Genomic DNA, 8,185 nt, shown 5'->3' on the forward strand with positions numbered 1-8,185 from the left:
TTTGGCGTGTGAGGGAGCCACAGAGAGGAAGAGCGGGCGTTGTGTGAGAAATTGGATCACACACACACACACACACACAATCAAAAAAAAAAAAAAAAAAAAAGTGTTTCCCCTGTGATCTGCACAATGAAATTATAATGAAGCAAATTTGCTCCGTAAATAACAAACTGGCCAAATTTTACTGAACGAGTACAAATAGAATCAAAGAGCTGAGTGTGATTTGTGTTTAATCAACTGAGAGGGAAAATAGAAGTGACTCTTGTATTTGTTGTGACAAACCTGCTCATCACTTTAATCCCTTCAGTGGCATGCCGTATTTTCACAGTGGGCATAGTTGTGCAAATTGTGAAAGAACATGCAAACATAAGTAACTGTCTAACTGATTAGAATGACTTCTGGCATAGTTATTCCAACAACACAAATAAACTACAAGACTATGAAACCACATTGGATACCTATAGGGTGTGATGTATAAACAGGAAATCCAATAAGTTTACCAAAATTTACAACTTGGTGGGAATCAAATGGAGAGTATGAGTTTGTATGGAAACGCATGGGAAGGGACTGCGCTGCTTTAGATTTTACATTAATTTGATGCTTTTTTTGGTTGAAGTGGTTTTAAAACCTACAAATTATAAATTGTGTTCCTTTCTAATAAAGCAGGAGGAATCTTTGACTCCTGCAGACCATGCTGCGTTTAATTCTTGCATTTTACTTTTAACCTCTAAGTTCAAAAGTTCTTTGGATTACATTACTAAAACAGCACCTTTACAATTACTTCACTTTGGACATTAAGTCATACATTGGGAAAAATTATTTCATATTGTTGAAATAGACTTGGAAAATGTGTAAAATGGCATAATCTTATAGAGGAACGAAGAGAAATGGGGATTAAAAAAAAAAGTGTCAATTCCAACCATTGCAGACGACACATGAAGACCTTCCAGATTTCAAATTATCTAACTAACATTTTACTATTCTATTTCACTAGTCTGGCCTGCACAAGATGAAGTTGGGCTGCATTTGGCCCCTGAATTAAAATGTGTTTAAGCTCTGTGAGGGGGGGGGGTTAAATTCTCATATTCAATTTTCTTCATGTTTTTTCAATCACACCTGTCTGATTTTTCATTTTTACTCACGGGTTTTTGTTTTCGGGATCAAACTGAACAACCACAAACCTGTAGGTGACTCGGTTAAGTTGATCTGTTTTGTTTGTTTAAGTGAAACTGTCTCGTAAAAAAAATAACAATAATACGCCCGGCGCATCTTCCATACGCACGGCGATCATTTTCAGCCCAGTTTAATAGCAGTGGAAAGAAGCTGGGATTTCTGGGGGAGTTTGAAACTGATCCCTCTCTCTGCCTTGTAAAAGTTGCACACTTAACTGGACGCATGCGAGGGTTGGTGGTGGTGGTGGTGTGGGGAGGGGTGGTGGTGGTGTGGGGGGTGAAATTGATCGTAGCAGAGTGGGTGTGAAGTATACGCACAGCTCTCGGGCCACCTGGAGGAGCACGTTTATGTGTGCGACTCGGGATCTAAGACATGGCGCAGACTCCACGCACCACTGAGAGCCGGGGGTGAAGCGAGCGGCAATAACCCCCCCAATAACTTCTACGGCTGAAATTAGAGGTGCGTTTTAAAAAGGAGGGCCTCCCACACAGCCATCGCCGCCGAAGAGGCTAATTAACAGGTTCAAGAGCCCCGGGGTTCGCTCCGGCGACTGAACCTCATATGTCACCGGCAGGCAGGCCGCCCCCCCCCCTTCAGAATGGGAACACTGTCATAAAAGTCTTTGATGACATAAAACAAAGTGATTGGCCTTGACGTGGGAGGAGAGTTTAGCTCATTTGGGGTTTTTCAGAAAGAGGGGAACCCGTTTTGAATTGATCTTTTGCTTTATGGCCTGTGTACCCCTCTGCGCCGGGTCGCTGGATTTCTCCCTGCGTCTGCGCAGCAGGACATAAATCATCCCTGGACTCTCTTTCTTCTGCTCGCTCTTTCCCCCCCCCCTCTCTCGTGTTTCCCTCCGACGCGATGGGATGTGGCTGTCTGCAGCCGAGTCCGGCTCTCTCCCCTCCGGAAGAATTAGGCCCGCAGACATTACCACATTGTATTTTGCGGTGCATAGTTTAAAAAAAAGAAAAAAAAAGAAAGGGGGGAGAACCGAGTCCTGGCTCCACCACAGTCCCGGTCCTGCGGAGCCCCTCAGGCCTCTTTTTCCCTCACTCTCTAATTAGATTAGCCGGGTCCCCAATCTGGCAACCCAGGGCTCCAATCTGGCAATCTGGCTACCTTTTTGCGGCGGCGCAATATCTGGTCTTCAGAGGAGGAAATGACCTAAATGCTGGTCAGTATGGTATTCTGTTACACCCAATGGTGTGCTGACAAAACAGCTTGGGTAATGAAGACGTTAAGAGGGCAGAGGAGAGGGAAAGGAAAAGAAGAAGGATTTACAGCGGAGCTCTATGAAAAGTGCCGGGCCAACCAGAGGCCTGTGGTCGGCACAGCCATTTTGGGAGGAGAGCTGGCAGCTCGCAGGCCGGGCTCCTTTCAAAACAGCCAATTAGGCGCTGAGGGACTGTTGCATATCAATAAACGTCGCTCGAGCATGTCGCTACTTGGAGGCGGACATTTAATTTGCAATGAAACGCCAAAGTGGATCTTTAAGTCGGGATGAGTGCTGAAGTCACTGAAATATTACCGCCTGCTTTTTTTCTTCTCCTCCTCCTCCTGTCTACCCTTGTGCAAGTGTTTCAGCATCTTCAAGTGTCTGAGCAGAAGGCCGTAAAATACCACATCGGAAAGGAAGTCGTCAAAGCCAACTGATGACGCCAAAGTTGAAGCCAGGTTTTTGAACTACCGAGGTGCCTGAGAGTCTTACAGGACATTGTATTTCTGTCAAGTGCAGATGCTTCAGTCGCTGCCAGAGGGATGATTAAGAAATATAAAGAAAACACGATGTGAGTCTGTGCGTAAAAAAAAAAAAAGGAGAGAAAAAAGCAACAAAAAAAAACAAAAAAAACCCCCAAAGCTGTTAAAAGTGAATGTGGACGGTCGAACTGTACTGAGCTTCCCGCAGCGAAACACATGTGTGGACAAGACTAATCCAGCCTCGCACTAAATTCCACCGCCAGCCATCTTAGATGGGACGTGACAGTATAAAACAGAAAAAGGACGCCTGGAGATTTCACTGACAGGAAGTCAGCACTGTGAATGATTTGGCCTCATAAATCATTTTTCAGCAGAGAGATGCAGGGAGCTTCCAAAAACCTCTTCTTCTTCTTCTTTTTTTTTTTCATTTCACGCACAACTGATGACTTGATCCCCTCAAACGGTGCCGCTGAGATCGACGGTGTGTGTGTGTGTGTGTGTGTGTGTGTGTCTGAGCTCCCACGCCATTACACAAATCAAGCTGTTGTGGCAGGTCGAGATGACTAACTTGCTGTTGTTGTGTTTGAGGTTTGTTTTTTTTTATCGTGGAGAAAATAGTTACAATCCTTCACCGTGGCCCCGAGAGAGGCGAGGCGAGGCGAGGCGAGGGCCTGGTGAGGGGGAGGGGCGGGGTATTGAGTCACAAAGATGTTTTCATGGGAAAGATCAACAGGGAATTTGTCTCAGCGGTGTATTTAGTCTGTGAATGTGTGTCTGTGCGAAACAGGGCAGTGCAGCTGACTCTGAGAGCATGTTCGACGCAAGTCGGATGAATTTGGGGCGCAAATTCACGCGATTTGTGTTTTCGTCAACTATTAATGATCACCTCCTGAGATCCTTTAGAGAGGTGCTCTCTAAGGTACGGCACGTATTTTCTTTATTCATGTCACTCAATTACTTCTAATTGATTCCAGTATAGTTCATGTCGCTGTGTTGTGCTGCATTTAAATGAAGATAGCGTGCTAACCCGCTAACCCTCCAGGAGCATCCCAAGCTGAATGAACTAAGAAAACTGTAAAAACCAACAGCCACAGTTGGCAGAAGTAAAGACACTCTCTAATTAAGCAGCAACATAGACACACTCGCTTGCCCAGTCAACTTTTTCTCTCAAATAAAAGTCTAAAAACACCACTGGCTCTATATTCAACGCATTCAAATAAAATGTGTCCTTTTGCAGAACTTGTTGCAGGGATATTTTTTTCATCTTTGAGCTAAAAAGACTTCTTCTAAACAAAGACCTGGATGGGGAATGAGAGCCGAGTCAACTCTGTCACTGATGTCCGGCTCACTTTCTGTAAATGTACCTGTTCTGGTTTTATCCTTCACTCAACGTCAGCGCTGATCCTTATTTGTTTGTTTGGCCCCTGGATGTTCCCAGCACTGTCTCTCTCCTGCAGTCTGTGCTCACTCCTCTCTTTCTGTACCTTCCTGCAAATCCGACATCGAAACTGGAACCTCTTGTTGGATCATGTCCAACAGTTTGTTCCTCTCCAATTCTGTCTCTCTTATTACGTTTTAATTGAGGGGACACAAACGGTTAAAAGGCGTGGGCCCTTCTGGACCTGGAGGGTCACAGTCCTGCACATTTTCAATGTGAAAAAAACAGGAGAAAAATATAACAATACCAAATACATACTCTTAGTACCGAGCTCAAAAGACAATGTGATCTCTTCTACTAGTCACACTTCAGTAAGTTCTACTCGCACAACGTTTCTCTCTCTGCAGGTATTCATTCGTACACGAGGTCACAAAGATACACGCTGGTTTGTTGGTTGTGAAAAGATGAAAGGTGGCAGGTGATGGTTTAAAAACCCCTTCTGACTTGCGGGAGCCAATCCAGTGTTTCAATCAGCGCTGACCAGCTGCCTCCTATCAACCAATCACACGCCACGAGGAGACACTTATGAAGAGAGTCTCCACCTTTGAATCTGGTTCTTCAGGTTTCTTCTTGTTAAAATTGTGATTTATTTTTTCTCTTGAAATGATTGTGTTGTATTTGCGCAATATATAAATAAAACAACATTTTCATTATGTTAAGTCTTAAGTCTGATGGCGTTTAGAAGACAAGGAAGGATGCAATTTACATTTTAAAATCCTCTTCAAAATTAACTGAAAAACACTTTTTTAAAGGTACAGTTTTTCCTGGTTTCTCACAGGTTAGGGAATACAGAGAAAAAGTACTTGAGTTTATTCCAAAATACTCCAAAAAGTATTTATCCTCCATTTCTTTCCACACATGTTGACAGAATTAAAGTAAACTCTAATGGAAATAAATAAAATACTCAATGTGTCACAATTAAAACATTCTTTTTTTTTTCTTTCTCTGTGTTTGTCTTTCTGAAATTGGCGTCTTTTCATCCTTCCTTTGTGCACTTCCCTTTTCTCCTCCCTCGACTCGTCCTGTTGAAGACTTACGACTCCACTTTGCATTTTTCTGTCCAATTACAACCCTCCTCTTCTTATTCCAACGCTTCCTTCCTGTCTCCTTTCCATCCCTTTGCTGTTTTCTTTCTCTTAAATCACTAATCCTAATCCCCCTTCTCCCTCTCGTTCCTCCGCCACTTCCTCCATTTCTCACGTTCGATCTGTTGTGATATTTCACCTGCTCGCCATTTCGGACATCTGCTTTGGTAACCGCAAAAAAACAGACAAAAAAAACCTCTCAAAGACAAGCATATGATGCCGATCCAGAAAGGATGAGTCACTCCCCCTAATTTATTATTTTTTTTGTCCTTCTTTGATGGAGCACCCATTAACCCACAGGACCCGCTCGCCTCCAAACACAAATAAACAGCACTGATGTGTGATCATGTCCCCACACCGGCCTAATTGTAGATAATTGTTGCACCTAATTTCAATTGATGCTATTACGAAACTCTCGTACGTCTAATTCGCCCTTTTGGCACCGTTAATGTAGACAAAGTCTGGATCTCAGTGTTCCGACTGTGAACATCTGATTAGACCAGAGAGGTTCTTAGCTTAGCTCGGAATCACGCGGCCTTCGCGGCAGAGGCTCTTGTAATATAAACCTGAATTTGACTGCGATGATTCGCCGAGTCAGCACAAATACTTTCAGAACATTGTGTTCATTTAATCTTCCAAATCTTTCCCAAAATAGTGCCAAACGTAGTGAGGACTGGAAAGAAATCTTTAGGGATCGGTGGAGCAAATTCATTGGCCTTTTCACAAGAATGTTTCATGAAGCAGAGTGAGCCCCCTAGTGGTTGTAACTGTTATGACATTAGAAAGGATGATGGGGCGTCACTCTTATCCAATAAAGTTGTGGGTTTGAGTGTTTTTGCATTTTTATGTTGGTCGTTGGTTTCCTCCAGGGACTCTGTTCAAAAACATCCATTCCAAAGGTTGCAGGTTCAATCCCTGATCTCGTCTCTACCCACTGTCCCGCCCTGCAGGTTGAGAGCCACCATTATTCATGTCCCACTTATTTGCACATGTCAAATAAAGTTTTGACGTAGCGCAGTCTACTGTTTTAATCTATATCATTTTAGTACCTAAATCTCATCAAATTCCACTAAAACTACATGAACACTAAAACTGCAGAGTTTACACCCGTTTCCACGACAACGTTTCAAGTGAAAACACATGTGTTTTTTTTTTGCATTTTCGTTTCAGAAAGGTTTTGAGTAGACACGACAACGTTTTGAAAACGATGTCTCGTGTTTCTACGGAAATAGCAGAAACACCGAAAATAATGTAGTTAGCATGTTGGGCCACTAGTGGGAGCTGTTGTCTGTTCTTTGTACTGAGACCACACACATGCACGCAGAAATTACACGATAAATATTAATCATGGTGTTTACAAGGACGCTTGTACGCACGGACCATGAAGTGGGATCCAACTACAAGGCTACCAAGTCCCTGGAGAACATGGGCTGGGACTCGTGACGCTCTGGAGGAAACATTGTTATTGTTGCAGATGAACTATTTACTCTGGCCCACTAACAACTTTTCAGAAAAGTTGAATTTTTCTCAGTTTCCACGAAAAGAGCATTTCTGAAAATTTCCACCTTGGAATATATTTTCAAAACGATACGTTTCCAGTGGCTCCGAGGGCAGTTGTCGTGGAAACAGACACCCAAGACGCCATGAAAGTTTTGCATTTTCACTTGAAAACTTGAGAACAAAAAACAAAACATGAATGAAAGCATCACATTAGCGGATTTTATAGAAGAGTACGTTTTCCTGCTAACTACAAGCTTTGAGCCACGACTCACATAAAGACTATTTTCAAAGATTTTGTCTCTCTCTCTTTCTTTTTGTTCCTTTTTTTTTTTTTGCTCTGTTGACTCAGAGTAGCTTCGGGGCACCACCACTGCAGTACACAAAGTCTTCAATTGAAGGCTACTGGATTTAAAAAAAAACAAAAAAACAACTGAGCTGTGGCAGAGCCTCACGACATCACCACACAGCCACCACAGTTCACCACGGCACCAGCGTGGGGCCCCCGGCGGCCCCCGGCGGCCCTCTGCACATCAGATGAAGCTTCACACTGACTTCCCAGCAGGTTGATTCAGACGCAGCTGTCAGCGAGGGATCCCACGTCCTACTGAAGAATGTGGAATTAATTTGTCCCCCCCCCCCCCCCCCTCACCCCCTCACCCCCCCTCTCCCCACAGTGCAGAAAGTATGTGGGCGCGGGGTACGGGGGCCGCGGAGGAGGACGGTGCAACAAAAAGCAGAAACACAATCGAGAGGATTCTGCCAATTTTCTACTGTTGTGTGGTAATTAAACCCCGACACGCAACACCGAGGGAAAGTTCTTTCCCCTCCCACGGTGTTGAGCCGGGTCGTCGCTCCGCAAAGCTGCAACATTCGCCTCTTTGTTTTCCAGCAGGATTTACAGTCGAACATCGCAGTGAAATCACATCACAGAAATAGTTTTAGCTGATGTTTTTTGGTCTGCTCATCAAACCCGAGCAGGCTCTCGCATTTCAGCCACTCCAGTAAAATACTTGATCTACACTGAATAAATCAGCATTAGAACGACAAGTGCTCTTTGTTTTCACTCTAAACAAGAATTTTTTTCTTTAAGCAAAGGAAACTCATACAAGATCTGGGGCCTAATGTGTCAACTCTTTTTGTTCCAAGCTTAAATTTATAAAATAATCTGCACATAAGTCATTTTGGGAGCTTTAATGACGCTTTATTTTTAGGTACTTTTGTCAAATTGATTTAGTTTGAATATTGAATATTTATAAACTAATTTGGTTGTTTATCTATTTGCTGGGAAAAG

Source organism: Blennius ocellaris (assembly GCF_963422515.1).
Source record: "Blennius ocellaris genome assembly, chromosome: 8".
NCBI classification, from domain to species: domain Eukaryota; kingdom Metazoa; phylum Chordata; class Actinopteri; order Blenniiformes; family Blenniidae; genus Blennius; species Blennius ocellaris.